At 47.3% G+C, this 24,251-nt stretch overlaps 1 protein-coding gene across 2 annotated transcripts in view; it reads left to right on the top strand.

Moving 5' to 3' along the window:
• Positions 1 to 3,396: 3,396 nt before the first annotated feature.
• GLIS2 (GLIS family zinc finger 2) overlaps positions 3,397 to 24,251 on the top strand; it is a 45,798-nt gene continuing 24,943 nt past the window's right edge. Inside the window, exon 1 of one of the 2 annotated variants that reach the window (XM_020995495.2) lies at positions 3,397 to 4,195. The gene's annotated coding sequence lies outside the window, so the exon portion shown is untranslated. The remainder of the gene's footprint in view (positions 4,196 to 24,251) is intronic. The other variant, XM_020995494.2, reaches the window with a different exon arrangement.

The following is a 24,251-nucleotide window of genomic DNA, read 5'->3' on the forward strand; positions in this document are numbered from 1 at the left end:
CCCCAATTATTCCCTTTGTTAACTTTAGATTTTCACCTAATTGGGATTGCTTGGGGTGGAGGAGGGGAAGAGAATTACCTTCATTTTTATTCTCTGGTAGTTATTAAATGCTCATTTCCTGTTGGAAAAGAAAAAAAAAGTGATTCCTATCAGGACTACTTTTTTGTTCCCACTCTTCAGGCTTCCAAATGTGACCACTGGCCTACCTGGTTTATTTCCAATGAGGGTTCAATTCCTAACTCTGTCATTTACTACCTGGGTTACCTTAAGTAAATCTCACCCCTCTGGGGGTCTCGACTTCCCTTTGAAATGAAGAATTTGGACTAGATACTGTTAAATTTTCAGTTCTAAATCTATGATTATTGGCCATTTCTCTATTGTGAGCCTGGCCTACCCCCAGTGTAAATGTGAGCTGGCTGGGAAAAAAATAAGTTAATTATTTTAACATAACCATCTCCGGCTTACCCAAGATAGTAAAAAGGTGGTGGTGGCGGTGGTTGTGGTAGTGTGAGAATGTGTGTAGAAAGCAGATAAACCCATTCACCTTTGTCTTTCCAACACATTATGATCCTGATAGGAGATTCACTGCATTTGGGATCCATTCTCTCCATGCCCTGTGACCTTGGGTGACTTACTTAATTCATCACCTTGAGCCTCAATTTGCTTAGCTGGAAAATGGAGACAATCAATACTAGTACTACCTTCCTCACTTCATTGCCTTGATCAAAGTACAAAAAGTTAGTAAGGGTTCCCACTATTACAACCCTAGGTCTTCCTGACTTGGAGTCCATTCACTACTCTCTAAAGTTTATATCACCTGCTATTCCTAAGCAATCTCCCATCCAGGTACTCATCTGGTCTAACTTTGCTTGGCTTCTAAGACATAGTATGGCTATAGTTGAGTAAAGCGCTATAAATCTTATGTTAAGTAATTCTCCTAAGGTACGATATGCCTTCCTAAAAAGCAGTATCACTTGGTTATGCTAATATTAAAGCACATTATATTTTCCTGAGGGGGGGGAAGCAGAGTAACTGAGAAGTATTAGGGGGAGGGGGCAGCTAGGTGGCTCAGTAGATAGAGCACCAGCCCTGAAGTCAGGAGAACCTGCTTTCAAATCCTGCCTCAGACCAAACACTTGATACTTACTAGCTATGTGACCCTGGGCAAGTCACTTAACCCCAATTGCAAAAAAAAAAAAAGTATAGGGGAAAGCAAGGGTTTAAAAAAGGGGGTGATAAAACCACAGATAAACAAAGTAGATAATGAATATGGGGGTGCCTTGGAGTTGACTGTATCAGTCCAGGTAAAACCTATTTAGAAAGATAAATGTGCTACATAAAGTAATAATGTTTAACAAAGATAAACAGAAAAGATTTCTGGAAATTGTTTTAAATTGGAGGGAATCAGGACCAAAGCTCCCTCTGTTGGCCCGGATAATGGAAAGTTGGCTAATTTCTCTTGAAGTCAGATTTCTCCTGAAGTCAGTCACTTCATCTATTGGCTCCCTTCTGATTGTAGGGTGAGGAAGCATTGTCCTTAGTACATGTGTACTGTACTGTGGCCAGAGGTCACAGGAGGCTCCTGGCAGACACCAGACCAGAAGGGTACACAATGAAGAAGTGCACAAAAGCCAGGACTACAGGAGAGAACCCTGAAGATGAAACAGTAGGTCACAACCTCAAAGCCAATAAGGAGAAAAGAAGGGGGTCATTTGGCTTGGGACTACAGTTCAAAAGGATCCTCAAATTTCGTAAAAAACTATCAGCATGGTTCAACTATGGGCCAAGAACATTTGAATGATTTTGTCATATTTAATACCAATATCAACATTGCACAAAAGATTTTCCTTCAATAATTAGTGCATTTGCACAGAAAAAAAGGCCAGAAAAGCTTTTGCTAAATACACATGACACACACATACTGTGATTTCATGGGTGTAGGAGTTCTGTGGAAACTCCCCTCCATCTCTGCAGATCAGCAACAGGTCAGTATAATTTATAATCTTGGCTTCCTGGGGCACTGAGAGGTCAGGTGAATTGCCCATGGTCACATAGCTAAAAGGAGTCAGAGGCTGCACTTGAATACAGGTCTCTGCCTGCAGGGTCAGCCCTTTAGCCAACACACCAGGCTGTCATTATTAAAATATGTGGCACATAAAAGCTATATGTCTCATATAGGTATTTGTATGCACACAGATATGTATATACATATAGAGAGATTATGTCTAGTTTTTTTCTGGTGCCTTACTTTGTCTCAATGTATTTTCTTTTACTATAAGTGTTATGGCTAGGATCTTTAAAAGCTGGAAATGGCCCAAGTCTCTCTGGGCCTCTGATTACCATTCCCCTCCCCCCCACTCCCTCCTCCTCTGGGCACCTCCTCCTTCAGTTCGCTGTTTTCTCCTGGGGCCGAGACTGTCAAGGCTCCAACTTTGGGAACATCTGGCCTTTTGCTCTTCGCTACCCCAGAGGCACACAGAAGGTTTCCTGTCCTGATAAGATTATGGAAAATTAAAGCTCACAGGAATTCCTTCCAGACCAGACTTGAGACAAGGAAACTGAGGCCTGGAGGAAGCAGGGAGGTAACTGGCCAAGGTCAGAACCCGAGGCGCCGAAGAAGCCTCAGTTTAAGACTGTTGGACCTGGCTCCTCATTGGAAGGAGTAAACAGCTTTTGCCTCCTTTTTTCCAGACATAGCTAAACCCCAAGAAAACAGTATGATGGAAGCTGCAGTATCCCAACTAGACCTTCTCCCCTCCCCCTATCACCCAGTTAGGGGAAACGCCCCCACAGTGCTCTTCCCCCGACCCGGTCCCATCTGATTTCCCATCCTAGACAGCTCTTCTGCCGCCGCCGCCGCCGCCGCCGCCACCACCACGTTCCATTCTATCTAAGCGGCTGCTGCAAACCTCCAGTCTCCCCCGCCTGCTGCCTGCCTGCCTCCTCCCTCCCTCCCACTGTCTTTTCCTCCCCTCTCCAGTCCGCTCTGGGGCTTTTCTTCCCAGTCTTTTCAGATGTTCCCTCCCCACCCTGGCCCCCCACCAGGCCCCTTAGGAACTCCTTCCCTTCCAGATCACCCTATACCCCTTCAGCTCCCACCCTCCCCAGCTTCCTCCCCGGCTCTCAGCTAATTCGAGCTCCCTCTACCCCCAATCTGGCCTGTGGACCCCCACCCCCTAGCCCTCCAGCACCCGGGTTTCCCTGAGGGCGGGGGCGGTGCTCTGGTCCCCACCCCCCTCTCCCCGGCTCCGGGCAGTACCCGCCTCTTGCCTGTGTCCTAGCGCTGCCCTCCGGCCGGGGGCGGGGCTCCGGGGGGGGTGAGGGGAGGGACCTGGGAAGAAGTGGGGGGGGCATGCGCTGAGCTGCCCGGGGCGGGCTCTGCCGGGCCTGGGAGGATGGGGCTGAAACTGATCAGAGCTGGTCCATTTCAGACAGCTCTGCAGGGCTGTGATAAATAAGGGGGGTGGGGGGGGAGAAGAAAAGCCCACTCCCCTTCCTCTCTATCACCTCCCCCCTACCTCAAATAGGCAGGCGCTTCCAATTCACACAAATCCTTTCCCCTTAACGACGCGCTCCTCCAAGCCGGGAAGGGGGAGTAAAGACCCCAGCACCATCAGCACCACCAGCCCCAGCACCAGCGTACAGTCGCCCCCGCTTCCCTCATTCCCAACCTCCCAGCCCGGCCGCGAACGTCTTCCCTGGCCACCCTAGCCTCGGCTGCCAGCACTGGCCCGGGGAAGACGGATTTGCAAAGAGGACGCCCCCCGCCTGCCTGCCTCCCTCCCTGTGTCTCTCTCCTTCCCTCCTCCCTCCTCCTCTGTCTCTCCCTCCCTTCTTTCCTCCTCCTCCCCTCCGTCCCTCCTCCCCTCTCTCTGTCTCTCTCCTTCCCTTCTTCCCTCCGTCCCTCCCTCCCTCCCTCCCTCCCCTCCCCAAGACATCCCCTCACGACCGGGCGGCTGCCACCTTTCCCCAGCCCGAGCTGCAGATGTGGCGGAGCGGCGGGGCGCCGGGCGGCCGTGCCAGGGGAGCCAGCAGTGCCTTCTGAGCCCCGCGGCCGCCTCGCCCCCCGAGCCGCCATCCTCTCCCCCTCCCCCTTCCCCAGCTCCCCTCCCCGACCGCAGGAGCCCGCAGCCCGGAGAGAGAGGACCCAAACCCGGTTCGCCGCCGCCGCCGCCCGAGGTCCCTCCAGCTAGAGGTAAGGCACTTTATCGGGCTGGGAGAGGCTGGGTGGGGGCGGGCGGGAATCGGTCCTCTTTCGTGCTGCCACCTCCCCTCAAACTCCCCTCCATATCGAGACCCAGTGTACTCCTGGAGTCAGAAGCTGTGCGCTCAAGGCTTTTTCGGACAGTCGGGCTGGGGGCCCACGGGGCTGGCCCGGGAGGGGAGGCTGCAGTCCTGGAGGGTCGCCTCTCCTCCCCCTCCCCCTCTCGCCGCTCCTCACCTCGGGCTATTGTGAACCCTCACCGAGGCCCCTTCACTTGCCGGAGCCGCTGCAAACTTCAGCGGGGAAGTTCAGCGCCTCCCCCCCTCACCCCACGCAGTGTTCGGGGGACGGAGGGAGGGGACACGTTTGGGGGGAAGAAGGGGGTGGTGGCAGGGATCGCAGGAGGGGACTTGGAGTCGGGTCAAGAAGTTGGCTGGACCCTAAAGTAGCCCCTCCCCAGGGCAGTGAATGAACTGCCTTTTCCAGGAAGGGTTTTTAAGGGTTTTCTCCTTTTCCTTGAAAAAAAAAATCTTAATCCCCCAGTCTTCCTCCCTTTCCATTCTTCTGTCCTTCCCCCCTCTCAGTACCAGCCAGATGCCCAAGCTCTGTGCCTTGTCTTTCCTTCCCTAGACTCAGACAAACAGGCCCCGGGGGGCAATCGGGACCCTCCGGATGGCCAGTTGAGAGGAGCCCAGGGGAGGGGGGAAATGGGGAAGCGCTTTCTGAAAGGGATTAGAGATGGAGTAGAATCCTGCAGCCCCCTTCAGTGAAGAAAGCCAAAAAGGGAGGTGGGGGTAGCTGTGCCAGGCACTTGTTCAATCATCGCGATTTCGGATCTCTCTCCTACTAGGCCAGGTAGGGATGGGAGCTCTCCTCAGGTCTATCAGGGCTGGGGCCTGGGCACCCTTTTCTTCACCAGCACACCCTGGGAGCCAGTGAGGTGACCAGGAAGAAGAAGAGAAAAGAGATTGGCTGGTCCCTGGATTGCTCTTACCTGGGAATTAGTGGTATGGGAGCCAAAAGGAGGCTGTCTTGGTCAGGTCTGGGGGGAGGGATGAAGAAGTGTGACAGGTGCATACTGAGCCAAGGGAGGTACCTTCCCGGTTCCATACTTACCCTAGGTAGAACCGAGGTGGGGTGGGGGTGAGGATGAAATTTGGCTGGCACCTGGAGTCTCTGGCTGGTTGCCCTTCCCGAACCAGGGACTCCCCATGGCTGATTTGGAGCTCCAGAACATTAATTAGAAAGGCAGTTCTTTCTAAAGAGAGACTGGCTATGCTGTACCTCTTTGTGTCTGTGTGTAAGAGAGTGTGTGCCCTTGTGCCTGTGCTGGGCCACTCTCTGGTGACATTTGGAGTAGTGAGATGATGCTGGGAAGACACCTGGGCCCTCTGCCATTCAGACCCCATAGCTGATCCAGTCCCAGATTAACCTGGCTCAGGCCCCAAAACTGAAGATCAAGGAGAGAGGCAAGACTGAATAAGAGTTGGACAATAAATCTAATTCAGCCAGGCAAATGGCTGGGTCCTGGCAAGGCCCCCAGAGGCTGGAGGGGGTGGTTTCTCCCCAACTCTTTTGCAAACTGGGTAGCTGGACTGAGGTCCTCTATGTATGTCTGGCTAAGTGGGGAGGAAAAGAAGGAATGTCATAGGATTTAGAACTGGAAGAAGCCATAGGGAATGAGTCAAACCTCTAGGCTCCCTCACCCCCTTCCATTTTACAGATCAAAGGGGTTAAGTGACTTGCCCAAGGTCACATAAAACTCAGTAGTGGCAGAGCCTGAACAAGAACCATGCCTCCAGATTTGATTTTCTGAACATCCCGTATTCCTTTTTTTTTTTTAACTGACATTTAGAGGAGTGGCTAAAGCTTAGGGCAATGTTGGCAGTCACCAAATTAGAGCTGGAAGAGACCTTAGAAATCCTCTAGACCAACTCCATCATTTTCCAGATAAGGAAACCTTTGACCAAGAGAGGTGAATGAACTTAGTCAGGGTCTGCCCAGCCTTTGACTCCCCTCTTCCCCAGCCCCTTTTGAGGATTCTTCTGGGCTTCCCATCCAGGGTTGACCACAGCTGTTCAAACCCAGATTGCAGCAGGAACCACAGGCCCCAGAAACCAAGCAACACCCTCCCCCTAGTGACCTCCATGCACTCTCCCTTCCCCCTACCTCTCCTCCCCAGTCTGGGCCCCAGCCCCTCTGCGGAGTGACCTGCCCTGCTGCCCTCAGCAACCCCTTGCTGGAGGATGGGGTTAGGGGAGGGGCTGCACCAGGTGGATGGGTGGGTGGGGGCAGTGGCTTCCCTGCCCTACAGTCCAGTCTGTGGGGGCTCCTCAGGGACTTTGAGCTCCTCCTTTCCCATAGCTGAATCAGAGCCCATCTTCACCCCTGTGGGTTCTGTCCCACATAGCTTTTCTACCCTTAAAGTCTAGCCTATATATGAAGAGTAATGAGGTGCAGCCTCAGTCCCCCTATCAAGGGGCCAGGTTGGAGAGCTTTGGGCTGCCATCTGGGGAGGGGGGGAGGCTTCAGAGGCTCCAAGGGTCTCATGGAGCTGGGCTTTGATCCTACCATGGGACATTCAGGAATCCTGGAGGCCCTCAGGTCCAGATCAGTGAAAGCTGTTCTCCCCTACTCTGCTGTTAGTGGTGACCCTCTGACACCAACCCCCTCCATCCCTTCCCTCTCTTCCTTGCTGTCTCTGACCTTTGACCTTCAGCTTTAAATCCCTCCAGCTGGGGCTCCTTAGCCCCTGAGTGAACCTGGCCAAATCCCCTTGGTGGGGCCTCTCCCAGCTCCCTCCCTGGCTTCTTCTCCTCCTCAGAGAGAGGGACACCTGCCAGCCCCTCCTACTCTGATTGAGGGGGAAGAGGAGAGAAGAGAGGAGGCTGCCAGGGAAGCCAGACAGTGAGTCACCCCACTTCCAGGCATTGGTCCCCCACAGCTTCAGGAGCAGTGGCTTTAGGGGCTAAGTTGTTTAGGGGAGAGGGCTTATGGGGAAGATGTGGTTAGGAAAGAAAAGGGAGGGCATTGTCAGAGTACATCCCCATTTCTCAGTTATCTGTGGGTAGGGGCTGAAATTCACAGAGAATCCCAAATCCTCATTTAAATTCCAACCTCTTCTGCCTCCCAGTACCCCACTCCTCAATTTATTTTCAAAGATAGAGCTGTAAATAAATAGATTTGATTGTCTTTTCCTCTCTTTGCTTACCCTTCTCTTAGGGATGCAAGGGGGAGTGTCTTTATTCCCTACCCCACCCCCAAACTCAGAGAGAATTTGAGCTCTGTCAGGGAAGACTGTTTTCCTGACCTGTTTTCCCAAAGCCCTAAATTTCCCCAAGGAAATGGGGGCAGAACTCAGGACAGGCAATCCCAAGGCACACAAGCCTAGGAAAGGTCTTTGAGCTGTAGCCCCAAGTCCTGATGTTGGCAGCAGGCTCAGTTTCAGAGTCAGTAGGGGGCTGCTGTCAGGGATGAGATTCCCTAAGGGTGTGCCCTGCCATCGGAGGAGCTCTCCCCTAAGGTCCCTGGCCTCTAATTTGGCATCTTTCCCAGCAGGCTAAGCAGGTGTCTGGGGCCTCCTCCCCTCGTGGTGCAGAGATCCAGGCAGCGGGGGAGTGAGGGTGGGGGAGGGGGAAGGAGAGAGAGGAGGGTGAGAACTCTGCCCTTCCCTTGCTTTACTCTCTCTGTGTACACACACTGGAAGGAATGTCCTTTCTTTCTGTCCGGCAACAAGGCAGTGTGGATCAGTGGTGTTGTGGACGGAGCGCCAGACTTAGAGGGAGGAGATCTGGGTTCAAGTCCCAGCTTGAGATAAGACTGTAATTGGAGAGAATACTTCCATTCCTTGCTCCAGTGTGTTTGTGGGGGGAGGGGGTAAGTCCTTCATAAAATGTAAAGCACTGTAGAAATACAAGCTACTTTACCGATCATGCCCCAGTTTGGAGGTAGAGGAGAGTGACTAGGACATATCGCTGGGCAGAGGGCTTGGCCTCTGGGGAAGGAATACTTGACAGTGAGCCCGAGTTAGGAGTCAGTCTTCTGGGTCACTTTGTTCTTTATTATGTCCCATTAGCTCTGCCTTGGTTCTTCCTCCATAAGTCGGTCCTGTGCCTCCTGCCCTTGCTACCTGGTAAATAGAGTCTGTCTTTGCCTTGTTCCCTTTCTCCCATAGCCATTTGGTTAGAAACCAAGAGTCTTCTTGTTAACTCTGCAATTATTCTATTCTTCTGCAATATCTTTCATTTGTCCCTTCCCCTCTATTCCAATTGCCACCACCCATGGATAGGCCCTCATTAGTGCCTGACTGGACCATTGCAATAATGTCTTAATAGGTCTCCAGCCCCCACTTTTCTTACCCCTGTCTAATCTATCCTCTATCCAGCTGCCAGATGAATTAAGTTCAATTCAACCAACATCTGTTAAGCACCTACTGTGGTCAAAGCACTTGTGCCAGGGTAAATGAGGCCAGGTCCCTGTTAGGCTCATATGGCATTTATAGTCTAGTTGGGGTTGGGGGTGGTGAACACATACACAGATAATTTACTGTTCCTTCCATGACATTCCATCTCCTGTTTCCGGGCCTCTTCCTAGACTCTCTGCAATGCCTGGAATATACTCCTTCCTCATCCCTGTTTCTTGGAACCCCTAGTGTCCTTCAAAACTCAATTCAAGCATCGACTCTAGTGTCTTGCACATAGTAGGTACTTAATAAATGTTTCTTGATTATTGACTGTTTATTGACCGCCAAGAGCCCTATTCTGATTGTTTACTTTGTACATGTCTCCCCTTTCCCCCCACCAGTCACTTGAATCATTTTGTGTATTTTTATATGTGTACATGTCTCCCCTGATAGAATGTAAACTCTTGGAGTATGTGGAATATTTCATTTTATCTTTGGATCCCCAGCTCTTAGTAGAGCCTGGTACAAAGTAGGTGCTTGATAAATGCTTAATGATTGATAACTGCAATAAACAATTTGATTGAACAAACAATAAGCTCTGGAAGAGATACAAAATTTAGATCTGACTTGGTCGCTGGAACTTAGGTGGGGCAGTAGATAGAGGGCTGGACTTGAGGTCAGAAAGACCTGAGTTCAAAGTTAAACTCGGACGCTTAGTAGCTGAATGATCCTGGACAAGGAATTGCCTGCCTCAGTTTCCTCATCAGTAAAATGAGGATAATAATAGCCCCTCCCTCCCAGGGTGGTCAGGAAATTAAAATGAGATACTATGTATAAAGTGCTTTGCAAACCTTAAGGTTAGCTATTATTCATGGAGCTCCTAGTCTAGATAGAAACAAATAATTATGATACACATTGTACATGCTAAGTCCACCAAAGTACAAAGCAAAATGCTCCAGGAGAGCTGAGAGGGAAGTCCTTACAGGGAATCTGAAGGCTTTGTGAGGGAGGTGGCATTGTAGTTGGGCTTTAAAGAGTGGGTAGATGAAGAAGGAGGATGCATCAGAGCTAGGAAACATCTAGTAAGTAAAGGAATATTTAAGTAAGTGAGACCTGAAAATGTGGTCTATGCCTGTGGGTGAGAATGTCATCCAGTCTGTATGGAGCGTGGAGTGCATGGAGTGGCACAGAGTGCATTGAGGCCGTCACATTAGGCAGGAGTGGTCTCATTAAGGGGGACCTTAAATGCCAGGATAAAACATTTGACTTTTACTTAGTAGTCAATTGGGGAGCTTTTGAAGATTTTTGAGAAGAGGAATGACATAGATTTAGGAGTAAGGAAGGAAAAACAGTCTGAGTGGTGAGGGGAAGGCATAAAGGTGTTTCTCACGTATAGATCTGATCATGCATCTCCACTGAAACCCTTCCCTGGTCCCCTATTGCATCAGAGGAAAGTTATAATTCCTTCACCTGCCATTCAAGGCTTTGTACAATCTGTAGGCATTCTATTTTTCTAGCTTTATCTCACACTACTCCCTTCCATGTACTCCAGCTCACCTGGACAATTTACTGGCTCTTGTGCATACCTTCTACTTTCTAGACTGTCTCTATCCATAGAAATGGGTTTAAAACCGAGCACAAACACCATTTCCTCCAAGAAGCTTCGTTTTATTCCCTCCAGTTGGTGCTGACCTTTCCTTCTTGGATCTCAAATCACTTTGATTATCCACTTAGAATCTATTCTTTCATATTATAGTTAACCTGTGTCATGTCCTCCTAGGAGCTTGTAAGCTTTATGAGGGTAGGGAGCATGTCTTATCTAAAATTTGTATGTCCCCCAGCACCTAACACAGTTTCAGGTAGGTCCTTAATAAATATTTATTGACTTCAGTAAAATCTCAAAGCTTTAAGGTGCCTCCGAGGTCACTTACTCTTTCCCCGGTGGGATGTATATGTTTATACATGTTGTCTTCCCAATTAGATGGCAGCTTCTTGAGGACAGGGATAGTTTTTGCTTTTTCTTTGTATCCTTATCACATAATAGGCACGTAATAAATGCATGTTCTTTAGTTGTTTTGAGTCATATATGAATTTTTAAATCATATACTCCCTGCTTTTGAGTCTAAGGGCAAAAGGCAGAAAGGACAATTTATTTGTTTTTTTGTTTGGTGAAGCAATCAGAGTTAAGTGACTTGCCTCAGGTCACACAGCTAGTAAGTGTCAAGTGTCTGAAGCAGAATTTGAACTCTGGTCCTCCTGACTCTAAGGCCAGAGCTGTATCCACTGCACCACCTAGCTACCCCAAGAAAGGACAATTTAAAGAAAACTTTCTGGGTACATTTTTCGTGAAAGGGGTTTTTAGCCTGAGGTCCACAGGTTCCATGTTGCTATAGCCTTTTGAGGAAGCAGGACAAAGATTATTATCCTGTCTCTTTGACAGATGGGGAAACTGAGGCCCCTGGAGGTGTGCAAGGCCAAACAGTTTGTGGTAGAAAAGGAGCCCATGTCTGCCGACTACCAGCCCACGATTCTTTCCGCAACCTTTCTCATCAGGCAGTGAAGGGGGCTGAAGGGAGTGGTGGTGTCTGGATTGTATCATCGTCTCAGAAGGAGAGACCCAGATCCCTTTGTAGGTCACTGGGGGTCTTGTTCTTCACCTTCCTTCCCAGAGACTTTTGCCTATCCCATCCTGATTGAGTTTTTCTGGGGACTAGGGAGGAAAAGAAAAAGTTTAGAGGGAGATGGTTGAGTCCCAGAGTAACTAGGCCCTTTTATTAGTCAGGTTTCCCCAAGACATTCAGTTACAGGAAAGAGGCTGAGTGACAGAGAGGCCAAAAAAGAGTATGTTGAATAGTAAATACTTAAAACAGTAAAACAAAATGCTTTATCGCTATCTATACATGCACTGGGCTCTTTGATCTTCACAACAGCCCCCTGAGGGAAGCAGGGTATCAGTTGTTATGCTGACCTTACAGTTTGAATTTTTTTTTTAAACCAAAGCAGAGAATAGTTGAGTGACTTGTTCAAAATCACACAGGCAAATAGTAGCAGAACTGGAACTCAGACCCCTATTCTCTGTAATGTCCTATGCCAGTTGCTTCTCAGATTTGTACTCTACAGAGCCTTGAACAGTCTAACTACTTTATCTTAGGACTGCAGTAGAGACCCAGAGAGGGGGAAGTGATTTGTCCAGGTACTCACATCCTACTGGAATGAGATGAAAGATCCAGGACTCAAGTCCAGATCTCCTTCCCTTAGTCTTATAACTAACTTCCTCATCAGTAATACAGTGGTCTGGGGGTATTGGTAAGAAAGAGGCCTTCTTGAGGTCCTCCTGTGTGACAGTGGGTATCTGCTGGCCTTCTCTAAGGCCCTTAAGCCCTGGGAAACAGTTACTGTTCCAAGTCTTTGGCATCTGGGACCCAGGCCTGGCCCCTTCCCCTAGCACTTTCTGCCCATTCCCCCAGAAAGCCAGGTCTGGCTACTAACTCTCCTCCCCAAACAAGAGAGCTAGTAATCTCAGGGGGTTTAAAGATTAGTAGACTTTCTAGACCATCCCACCTTCCTTCATGGGACTTGTGAGAAGCATTCAGATTCAGGAACTCCTCTTCCCAAAGGAGACAGATTCTGCATCTCTCAGTATCTGCTTTACCTGGCCCTAATAGCTTCTTGCTGTATTCCTGTCTCTCAGAGCCCAGGGGAGGAGGAGGGGGACGGGATAGGCTGAGGAGAAGCTGGTTGGATCTTTTCTGTAGGTCCCCTTGCCCAGCAGCCTGACCACTGAGTCCCCTGGTATATTCCAAAGGTCCAGTCATGGTGTAGGGTGTCTGACAGTCCCCTTCTCTTCTTCACTCCTTTAGCTGACTGACCATTGATTCTTGGCCTGGGGTTCTTCTCTCAGGTCATCCCAGAACCCTTACTGAGGGGAGAAGGATGGGAGGAGCTCCAGCTATGGGCCACATTGGAGCCTGGGAGAGGGAATAACAGGACTCAGGGTACGGAGAGTACAAGCATGCAGTCCTGGACCAGTCAGGTTTCCAGACCCAGTGACTGCTCAGAACCTGTTTTCTTCTGCCCCACTGGGTATCCTGGGGAGCTCCATTCATCCCTTGCACTGGGGAACTGAGAAATTCAGGAGTAGCTGGGATTGGGGTGTCTGACACCACACTGGGCTGGGAATGCAAGGACCCAGTTTAGACCTGAGGGTGGAAGCCTTTAAGATAGTCTGCAGAATCCACACTGGCGACAGGCCACTGAGGTATGCATAGGGTGGGGGGAAGATGCCTGAGTCTTTTCTCAGGGCTCCTTAGATAAGGTGTAGGGGCCAGTGGGTCAGTATTATCCCTTAGCACTTACTACCTATATGGCCATAGGCCAGTCACTGCCTTTGTCTGAGCCTCAGTTTCCTCATCTGTAAAATGAGAGAGTTGGACTATAGTCTCTGATTCCAGTTCTAAATCCTGTGATTCTGATTATGTGATCCTCTGCTCTCAGCTTCTTGCTGGGGGCCAGTGGGGGAGGGGCCTTTGTTGGGGTGCTTGCAAAGCTGTAGTCACTGACAGGAGAGAGATGAGAATGCCCAGGGGGGCACAGATTGGCAAACAGTGCCACTTCCTTTTGTTAATTTTGTTAATTTTGATGAAGGGCAGTGACCACTACAGAAAGAAGATGAAGAGAAGGGAGACTGGTGTGTGTGTGTGTGTGTGTGTGTGTGTGTGTGTGTGTGTGTGTAAGTAATGCAGTTGGACAGATGGCTGGACAGCTGGGTGGAGGGGCGGAGACAGACATACAGACCCTACCCCACCCCCCTCCTTCCATCCTCCTTACCCATGTGCCAGGATTGACAAAGGACCCTGATATACCCCTCCCCCCACCAGCCCCTCAACCCTTGACATTTCTGCCCCAGACACCCTGGGGGGTAGAGGGGTGGGAAGCAGGGGAGGAAGAAAAGGGAAAGAAGGATGAGGGGAGAGCTGAGTGCATAAGTGGACTCACTGGGGTCCTCTCAGGAAATGTCTGCTCAGCCTAGGCCCCCCCATTCCCTGTAACCCCTCCTGCCAGGCCAGCCCCTCCTCTACGGCTTCTCAGGCCAGGCTTGACATGGAGATAGCTGGTCCCCAGGGACTGCTGGCCGGAAGGAGTATATCCTGAGAAATCTTTTTCCCTCTCTCCTCCTTCCCGTGGCCCCCATTTCCCCATAGCTAGACACCTGGTTGGTTTTCCATGTGGCCAAGTGGTTAGGGAAGTAGCAGCCAGCCAGTTCCCCCTCAGGACTCCAGCCAGCATCTCCCTTTGTCTGAAGGCTACAGATGCCTGCCTGGGTCAGGCATGACTCCCTTCCCCCTTCTATCCAAAGTAGGAGCACTGATTTTTTTTCCCAGCTCCCAGAGGCTAGAGAACCTCCCCTGCTGTGCCTGATAGAAGGAGCAGTCCTACAGGATTACTGTCTGCTAAGACCCCCACCTTCCCTGGTTGGGGGACTCACTGTCACTCTGCTGGGTGTGCAGGCTGCTCAGGGGCTAGGGTCAAGATACTCAGGGATAACTGGACTTAGATATGGTAGACCTTGATGACTTGGAATCCCAGATCTGTCCATAATTAGCAGAGGGATTTGAGGAAAGTCACTTTGCTCTTAGGTATTTTCTTCTGTAAAAGGCAAATAAACCTATTTTGTGGTGCCAACCTCCCGTAGTTGTGAGTTTGAAATGAGATTTTATTTTTTTATTTGAAGCTGTTTGCAAAGTGCTTTAGGAATATTATTTCATTTTATCCTCACACAATAACTTTGGGGAGTAGGTGCTATTATTATTCTCTCTATTTTACACATGGGGAAACTGAGGTAGACAGTGGTTGAAGTAAACGTCTGAGGTCAGATTTAAACTCTGATCTTCCTAATTCCGGGTCGAGCACTTTATCCACCATGCCACCAACTTGACTGTAGATAATAGATAATTTGGGACTCTAATACTACTGGGTGGTGCATAGCCTGGTGTCTGTGTTATTTCTCTTTTTCTATCCTGTGGCTGCTATGGAAGACTTGGCAGCTGGTTGGATATTGGGGGAGAGAGGGATGAAGGAAGGTAAAGAGTTGAGGATAACGCCAGGGTGATTAAAAGGGTGGTGGTAATACCTTCCCTGCTTTTGAGGAGGTCCTAGTTTGGGCCGGGAGCCTACCAAATGCACAGGCTCTGGGCCACACAAAACTCAGACACACCCTGGATGGGAATGAATCACAACTGATGCAAGGCTACCCCGAGTTTCCCCATTACCGCTTGCCTGGGAAATAATCTTGGTATGTGTGTGCAGGGCTGAACAAGGTAGTTTTTCCTTGGGAAGACGTATGGGGGGCAGGATATTAACAAATGCAGAGCTGACCAATTTGGATTTGGCTTTTTATATTCAGACAGTGTTCCTGCCTTGAATCTGCAGGGAGCAGGAGGTAAGGGGGAGGAGGGGAGTGTCAGGGGAGGGAAGGGAATGAGAAGAGGTCTGAAAAAGTGATGGGAGGGGGGCCCACAGAAAGGGGCTAGTTTCAGGGCCAGAGGCAAGGCAGAGAGTCCAGAGTTCACGCCTGGTACTGCTGCCCCTCTCTCTCACTCTCTCTCTCTCTCTCTCTCTCTCTCTCTCTCTCTCTCTCTCTCTCCTCCCTCCCTCCTCCCTCCCCTGCCCCTTTGCTACTCTGTGGCTGGGTGCCTCGGGCACTGGAGAGGGCGAATGGGAGGGGAGCTGGGCTCCATGCCCAGCCACCCCTGCTGAGCAGCTCTGCTTGGGCTCCTGTCTAGGAGGAGGGGGCTGTTGTGGTGAAGTGGAAAGAGCAAAAGGGCTTAGAGTCAGAAGACCTGGTGATTCATTCCAGCCCTGCCACTTACTAGCGGTGTGATCTGGGACAAGTCCTTCTGCTGAAAAAGGGCACACCTTAGTTCCATCTATAAAATGGGTATGAGAGGCTGTGTAGAATCCCAGGCTCATTGGTAGAGTCAGGATTCAGACTCAGGTCCTCTGGACTCCCCACATCCACTGCTCTTTTGTTTACTAGAAAGATTTAGAATCAGAGTTGGAAAGGACCTCAGAGACCTTTGAGTATTAATACCTTTATTTTACAGATGAGGAAGCTGAGGCTCAGAAAGGTGAGATGCCCCAGATCATGTAGGTAGTAAGTCTCAAAGATGGGATTTGAACCCAAGTCTTCTGACCAGTGCTCTTTCTACTGTACCTCCTGCCAACAGGAAGTAATGGATGGAGCAGTAAACCTTGGAATCAGGAAGACCTGAGATCTAGTCCTTCCTCTGATTTGACTGACTGGCCTTGTGACCCTGGGCAAGTCACTTATCCATTCAATGTCTCAGCCTACTCTCAAAGATTATAAATGACAGAGAGTTGACTTACCTGCATGGGTAGAGAGACTTTTCACATCAGGGTTTCCACATGCTGGAGTTTCATCCAGGTCCAGACCAAAACCAAAACTGATAAAGTTAAACAAAGTGTATTATCTAAATCATAGTTTTTTTAATTCAGTTTTTAAAATGAATTTTTTCACCTTCTTTCCTTTCTCCCTCCCCCCCATTGAGAAAACAAGAAAAATAAACCCCCCATTACAAAAACGTATGATCAAGCAAAATAAATTCCCACATTGGCCACGTTTACCAAAATGATATCTCAGTTTGCACTCTGACTCCATCACTTCTGGGTCAGGAGGTAGGCAGCCTTTTTCATCATGAGTCTTTGGAATCATGGGTGGTGATTGTTAGGATCAGAGTGCCTAAGTCTTTCAGAGTTGATTAGCTTTTATGATATTGTTGTAATTGAACAAATTGTTCTTCTGATTCTGGCCACTTCACTCTGCATCAGTTTGTACAAGACTTCCCAAGTTTCTCTGAAACTATCTGATGTAGTTTTTGTTGAATACTAGAGTAGGTAATGGGGTGGGGGACAACACTTTTGAAAGTTAGTATTGTGTAAATATCAAGAATTTTATGGCTGCAGAGTAGGGCAGTTGGAAGAACATGGACTGCTATAGCTTGGAGGGAGGAGGTCATAACATAATGTTGGGGCTGGAAATGTGAAGAAGACAGAATCATAGCATCTTAGGTTTAGAGCTAGAAAGGACCTTGCAGGTTCTCTTAGGCCAGCCTCCTTTTTTACAGATGATGAAACTGAGGCCCACAGAGATTAAATTACTTCCCCAAGGTCATATGGTAGCAAGTGGCAGAATCAGGATTCAAACTCAGATTGTTTGACTCCAAATCTAATGGTTGTTTGCCTGTACCAGGGTGATGGAAAGGATCTTAGAAAAAAGAACATTAAAATTGAAAGGGACTTGAAAATATAGACCATGGGATGTTAGAGCTACAAATGGTGTTAGAACATAAAACATTGAATGTGAATACCAGAAGAGATCTTAGAGATGCTTTATTCTTATCCTTTGATTGAACAGATGAGGGAACTGAGACCTGGAAGAGTGCCGTGATTTTCAGCTCAAGGTCACACGGCTAGTTAGTGGCAGAGCTGGGAATTGGGAGAATTATTGCTGCTTGCCAGAAGGCCTGGAAGATTAGGGAAAAAGAAATAAATGAAATAAAATATGCAAATCATTTAGCACAAGTGCCTGGCACATAGTAGGCATTTAATAAATGCTTATTTCCTTGTTTCTTCCTCTTTTAATGCCTTGGATGACTCTAATTCCTACTCAGCTCGATTATTTCCCCATTTGCCCTTCTCTCTCACTGGAGGGAGGCATTAGAGCTTAAAGAACAATGCAACCAAGAAAATGGAACCCAAAGCTGGTGGTGGGCAGTCAGCGGCCTTCCCAGGATCTCATGACCACTCCTGGGGAGGTTGGGCTTCCAGAAACAGGACCGTCGTGACCCTGTCACTCCACGCCAGCAACAGCTGCCTTTCCCCAACTTGTGTGATAGGATCTCCCAAATCACTGCCACAGGGGAGCTGGGCATGGAATGCAAAAGACAGGTGATGGGTCTGGTTTGTGTGACCAGTTCAGCCCTGGACAGGAGTGGGCACAGGAGATCACTAAGGGGGAACTTAGAGAACATTCACTGTGTACAGAACCCTGGGCTAGGTAAGCAGGCACCTTACCCTACCTAAGGCCACCACCTACCAGCCCCTCACTACCTCTCCCTAAACTATTGTAATAGCCTTTAACTGAACTCCATTTTCAGCCTCTCCTTTGTCTAATCCTTTTCTCATAGAGGCCATGGCAAGTTTCCTAATGAACAGATCTGATGTTCTCACTTTCTTATTTGTACATTAATATATATAAAGCACTTTGCAAACCTTAAATCATTATATAAATCCTTCTTTCCTTCCCTCCTTCCTCCTTTCCTCTCTTTCTTCCTCCCTCCCTTTCTTTCTCCCTCCTTTCCTTCCTTCCTTCTTCCTTTCCTTCTTTCCTCCCTTCTTTCCTCCCCTTCCTTCCTCCTTCCTTTCCCCTTCCCTCATTTCCTTCTTTCCTTCCTTCCCTTCCTCCCTCCCTTCTTTCCTCCCTTCCTTCCCCTCCTCCTTCCTTCCTATTGCCTATAACATGAATTGTATATATTATAAACTGGCCCTCAAGGCCCCTTCCACTCTGGCCCTGACTGACCTACCTACGTTTCCAGTCTTATCTCACACCATCCCCTTCACACATTCTACATTCTAGCTGAACCAGAGTCCTTGTCATTCCCCCATCTCATCTTGCCCTCTTTTGCTTCAGTGCCTTTGTAATGGCCATGCTCTATACCTGGGACGAGTTGTCTCTCTCCCCAGATGGCTTGTGTGTTACAGTTCTTCTCTCTCTTCAAGACCCAGCTAATTTCCTACTCTCTCCATGAAAGCTTTCCTGATCTCCCTGTTGGAAGTAATACCTCACTCTTCAATCTTTCATCCTTTTTCTGTTTGGTCTCTTTAAAATTCAACAGTTTCTTTCAAGATATATATATATATATATATATTTTATATATATATATATATTTTTTTATATATATATATATTTTATATATATATATTTTATATATATATATATATTTAATATTTTATTTCCCCCCAATCACACGTAAAAACAATTTTTAACATTTTTTTTAAATTTTGAGTTCCAAATTCTCTCCCTTCTCTCTCTCCTCCCCCCTCATTAAGAAGGCAACCAATTAAATTCAACAGTTTCTAGAATACTAAGACACATGACTATGTTCCTGTTATTCTCTTAATCTCTCTTTCTTGGATAGGCCCTAGGATTTCTTTGGTAAGGGGGACTAAGTTCCAATGAAGAAAATTCCACCAAAGTAGATTGGTACCTGCTTTCCAATTTATTGTTTACTGTGTTGCCTAAGATACAGGGAGGGTAAGTGATTTGCTCAGTTTCCCATAGCCAGCTGAGGCCAGCTCTTTACCCACTAGGCCAGAGGTGGAAACCTTTGGCCCCGAGGCCACATGTGGCCCTCTAGGTCCTCAAGTGTGGCCCTTTGACTGAATCTCTATCCCTACACTAGGCCATACTGCCTTGCCTTTTTTCTGTCTCCTTTTAATTTCTAGCTTCTTGAAGGAATCAGCTTTGGACAAGTGGCAAGAATATGGGACTTGGAGTTAGATTCAAATCTAGCCTCAATCCCTAACTAGCTGTGTGACCTTGGGCAAGTTATTTAACTTCTCTGAACCTCAGTTTCCTCATCTGTAAAACAGGGATAATCCTACCCCTAAGTACCTACCTCCTAGGGTAGTTGTAAAAGATCAAATGAAATAGTACATATAAAGTGTTTTGCAAAACTTCAAAGTGTTGTATCTGTCAGTTCTGATTTTTTCTAACTTCTAGTCCTTAAGTGCTATCAAAGGGCTTAATAAATATTTGTTAATTGAAGAATTGACTTGATTCTCTTTCCATGTATAGTGTCCATTCATAAATGAAGACAAAAATAATAATAACTGGCATGTATAGAGCCTTTTGTGGTTTATAAAGTATTTTCTTTGCATTATTTCATTTGATTTTTTTAGCATCTCTGTGAGGTAAGTATTGCAAATACTATTATTCCCATTTTTCATCTGAAAAAAAAATGAGGCCCAGAGAGAGGGTAGGAGGTTTTTGCCAGTGTGACTATAATTCAGTCATCGGCAGAGCTAGGATTTCAGCCGTCTCCTGAGTCTCAATCCATCGCTCTTTACACCTGTACCAAGCTACCACCAGGAAGCTTCAGGAGCTCTTATAAAGCAACTTACACTTGACTTTAGCCATGAGAGAATTAGGGCCTGATCTGTTTGGGGTTGGGGTTAATCTGGGAAGATTTCCCGGAGGAGGTGTTAAGAATTGGTCTTCACCATAAGCTAGAGCTTTCTATTTCTAGGTAGGGTCTCTGGGTGGAAGCCAAACCGTGATGTGGGGAGCACGAAGGTTCCTAAGGGGGGGAGGGTTGAACTGGAGAGAGTTGAACATGTTTGGCCGGAATGATGTGTCTGTGCCAAGGAGTACCAAGAAGGGAGTTTAGGGGTGGGCAAATGAACTTGACCCAGAATTCTAGCAGCCAGAGCAGAGTAGGTTGTAATGAGGAGAGAGGCTGAGGGAAGGCTAGCTAGAGCTGATAAAATAATACAAGCATGGGTAATGGTACTCTGGACAAGGGTGGTAGGGACATGGGAATGAAGAGGACGCAGATGGCACATAGGATCCTAGGATCAGAAATGTAAAACGGGGGGGGAGGGGGCAGCTAGGTGGCACAGTGGATAGAACACTGGCCCTAAAGTCAGGAGTACCTGAGTTCAAATCCGGCCTCAGATCAAACACTTGACACTGACTAGCTGTGTGACCCTGGGCAAGTCACTTAACCCCAATTGCCTAAAAATTAAATAAATCTAATAAATAAATAAATAAATAAATAAATGAAAGAAATGTAAAGCGGGAAAGGACTTGAGAAGCCAATTAATCCAACCTCCCTTATTCTATGGATGAAGAAACTGGGGCCCAGAGAAGTGACATCATTTGCTCACAGGTAGTAAATATCAGAGGTGAGATCCGAACTCATATCCTATGACTCCAGACTCTGCTCCTTCCACTGAACCAAACTGCAGTTGATGTCTGGCTATAATAAATAAAACACTGCTGTTAAGAGCTGTTATTGTTCAGTTGTTTCAGCCGTGTCCGACTCGTCGTGACCCCATTTGGGGTTTTCTCGGCAGAGATGCTGGAGTGGTTTGCCATGTCCTTCTCCAGCTCATTTTACTGATGAGGAAACTGAGGCACACAGAGTTAAGTGACTTGCCCAGGGTCACACAGCTAGGAAGTGTCTGAGGCCAGATTTGAACTCAGGAGTCTTCTGACTTTAGGCCTGGAACTCTATCCACGGTGGCACTGCCTGGCTGCCCCACTGTGAAGAGTAGGAGCTCTCATTTCTCCAGTGCTTTGTGATTTGTTTAGAGCTTTCCCCATAACACTTTGAAGTAGATCATACAAGCATACTTCCTATTATACAGATGAAGAAAGGGAAGACCCGGCTTCCCGTCTGGGTGCTGACAGCTCCGAACTGATTCACTGTACCTCACTGAGGCTCACACACTCTTAAATCTGGGGCTATTTCCACCATCTGTAGAAGAAGCAAATCTCTTCAGCATTCTAAGCCTCAGTTTTCTTTATGTGTAAAGAGAAGACAATTAGATTTCTTCCAGCTTTAAATTTAGCACCTTCCATTCTTTGTAGGGGAAGAGAAATTCAAAGCCCAGTCTGCCATCTTGGTCATAATACGAGTTATGAGCCACCATGCAGCTGGACCTTGCTGGTCCAATAAACGATTATAGAATCATAGGTGTAGGGGCAGTTAGGTGGTGCATTGGATAGAGTACAGGCCCTGAAGTCGGGAGGACCTGCGTTCAAATCCGGCCTCAGACCAAACACTTGACACTTACTAGCTGTGTGACCCTGGTCAAGTCATTTAACCCCAATTGCCTAAAAAACCCCCCCTAAAACAACAACAAAAAAAACAGGTAAATAGAATCATAGATTTGGAGCCGGAAAAGGACTTCAAAGGTCACTAAAGGCTACTCTTGTTTTCCAGTTAGACTATGAAAGAGAAGTTACCTGTGTGCCCAGGGTCACAAAGTTCTGGCTGTGTTGCTCTTTTGCTCAAGGATCTTCAGTAGCTCCTGACTGCTTTTACGATAAGATACAGAGGGGGAGCTAGGTGGCTCAGTGGCTCAGCACTGGCCCTGGAGTCAGGAAGACCTGAGTTCAAATGTGACCTCAGACATATAACTCACTAGCTGTGTGACTCTGGGCAAATCACTTAATCCCGGTTGCCTCACCAAAAAAAAAAGGGGGGGATATAGACTCTCCTGTTTGGCATTTAAAGCCCTCCACAATGTTTCCAGACTGAATACGTATTACCCCACCTGATACAGGCTATACTCCACCAAAACTAGCCTATGCTGTTCCATATGCCCAATGGTCCGAAATTGCTCTCCCTCTTTACCTCTGTTGTGGTTTGTTTCCACATTCAGCTCAAGTGACATCTCCTTCGAGATATCTGTGCCCTCTGCCCAATCACTATGTGTGTATATACACATATGTTTTATATATCACTATATATTTTATATATTACTGTATATTTTTTGTGATATGGGCAGGTAGGTGGTGCAGTGGATATGGAGTGCCAGGCCTGGAGCCAGGAAGACTCATCTGCCTGAGTTCAAACCTGACCTCAGATACTTACTAGGCTTGTGACTCCTGTCAAGTCACTTAACCCTGTTTGCCTCAGTTTCCTCATCCATAAAATGAGCTGGAGAAGGAAATGGCAAACTACTGGAATATCTTTGCCAAGAAAAGCCCAAATAAGGTCATGAAAAATCTGACAGGACTGAAAACATCTGAACACCAACAAGGATATATCTTTCTAGTGGAATGTGAGCTCTTTGAAGGAAGATGCAACCTCATTTTTGCATTTCTATGCAGAGTGCTAAGCACAGTGCCTGGCACATAGTAGGTGCTTAATGTTTATTGATTGATTGATTGATTAAAGTAGCCAAGTGGGGATTGGACAGTAGTAGCCTTCTGCCGATGCACACTTCCTCAGGGAGAAAGAGGAATCTGGGGACCTGGTTGATTTGCTGTAGAGGGAAGCAATGGTGGGAAGGAGTTGCCAAGGTGCCAGAGTTGGAATTAGATCATCACTAGCTTGGGGCAGCATAGCCAAATTTGGATTTGGGGCATCCATTCCTAAAGGGTAGGGGGAGTTTCTTCTTTTAACAATGAAATCACAAAACACTTGGAGATTTGAGAGAAAGGGGAGGGGTTCCTCCTCCCCTCCTTTAGGGAAAATATTTAAATCTTAGCTCATCCACTTAAGTACTGTACTTGTAACCTTGAACAAGTCACTTAACTTTTCCTTAGTTTCCTCATCTGAAAAAATGAGCATAATAATACTTGCTATAATCTTGCTTGCCATCATTGTGAAGAGAACACTTTGTAAAACTGTGTCACACCGTAGGTAGGAAAACTATTCTTATTAGGAGCTAGAATGAAAGTTGGGATAGGTTTGGGGTTTGAGATGGGCCTCAACACATGAAAGCAGCCAGATAGTGAAGGGGTTGAGAGGGGGGGCTCTCCCCAGAGCTTCAAAACCCTGGGAATTCTTAGGACAGAAAGTTATATAGGATATAGAGACAGCAAGCTGGAAATTCAAGTCTAGCCAGCTAATTTTTTTCCTTTTGACATGTTTTAAGGATGCTATTTTTAAAAATGTCACTGTTTCTTCCAAATGATAAGTGACCCTCCCCCCTCCCCATAGAATCCTTTGCAACAAATAGTCAAGCAAAATAAATCAATGCACTATCTATGTTCCTTATTTATAAAATGAGGGGATCAAAATTTGGATCTCTGTGCCCCTGAATACTTCAGCATTTTTGAGGAACTCTATCCACACCAAGAGCTTTTGTTTATGTGGGTTATGTCTGTTGATGTTTACTGTATTGGAAATAAAAATTTCTTAGTGTTACTACAAAAGTAGTTTTGACCTCTTGAACCTCCTGAAAGGGTCTCAAGGAATCCCTGGGGGGTTCCCAGACCATACAGGATATTGAAGAGGTGGTTGCCTGAATGCTTTCTTTAAATGGAGTCATTTCCTATTCGGTGAGCACCCACTTTCCTTCTAGCTCTTTGCCACCACAAAAAAAAAATGCTGCTATAGATATTTTTGTATATAGGAGGCTTTCCCCTTCAAGGTCTTTGACCTCCTTGACCTATGTGCTTTGACTATGTGCATAGTAGGTATATATTGCTAGGTCAAAGTCAGCTGCTTCTTATTGGACTTGCTAGGATAGATATATCTGGCTCACATTTCTATAACACTTGAACATTTTTGAAACACTTCTCACAACAATCCTTTGAGGCAGGTAGTGCAGTGAGGATTATCTCCATTTTACAGATGAGGACACTGATCCTCAAAGAGGAGATGTGCTCTTTCTGGGATTTAAGACTGCCTTTAGGTAGTTTGTGGTCAAATTGGGGGAAATTCTAGAGCATATTATTAAAGGGAGGATATATGAACACTTGGAAAAGGAAGTGATGATCATTAAAATCCAGCATGGGTAGAAGGTAAGCTCCCCGAAGACAAGGACTGTTTCATTTTCTTGTTTGTAAATCTCAGTACCTAACAGTGCGTGGCATATAGCAGGCAC

Source organism: Phascolarctos cinereus, unplaced genomic scaffold (genome assembly GCF_003287225.1).
Source record: "Phascolarctos cinereus isolate Bilbo 61053 unplaced genomic scaffold, phaCin_HiC Scaffold_4;HRSCAF=312, whole genome shotgun sequence".
Taxonomy (NCBI): Eukaryota; Metazoa; Chordata; class Mammalia; order Diprotodontia; family Phascolarctidae; genus Phascolarctos; species Phascolarctos cinereus.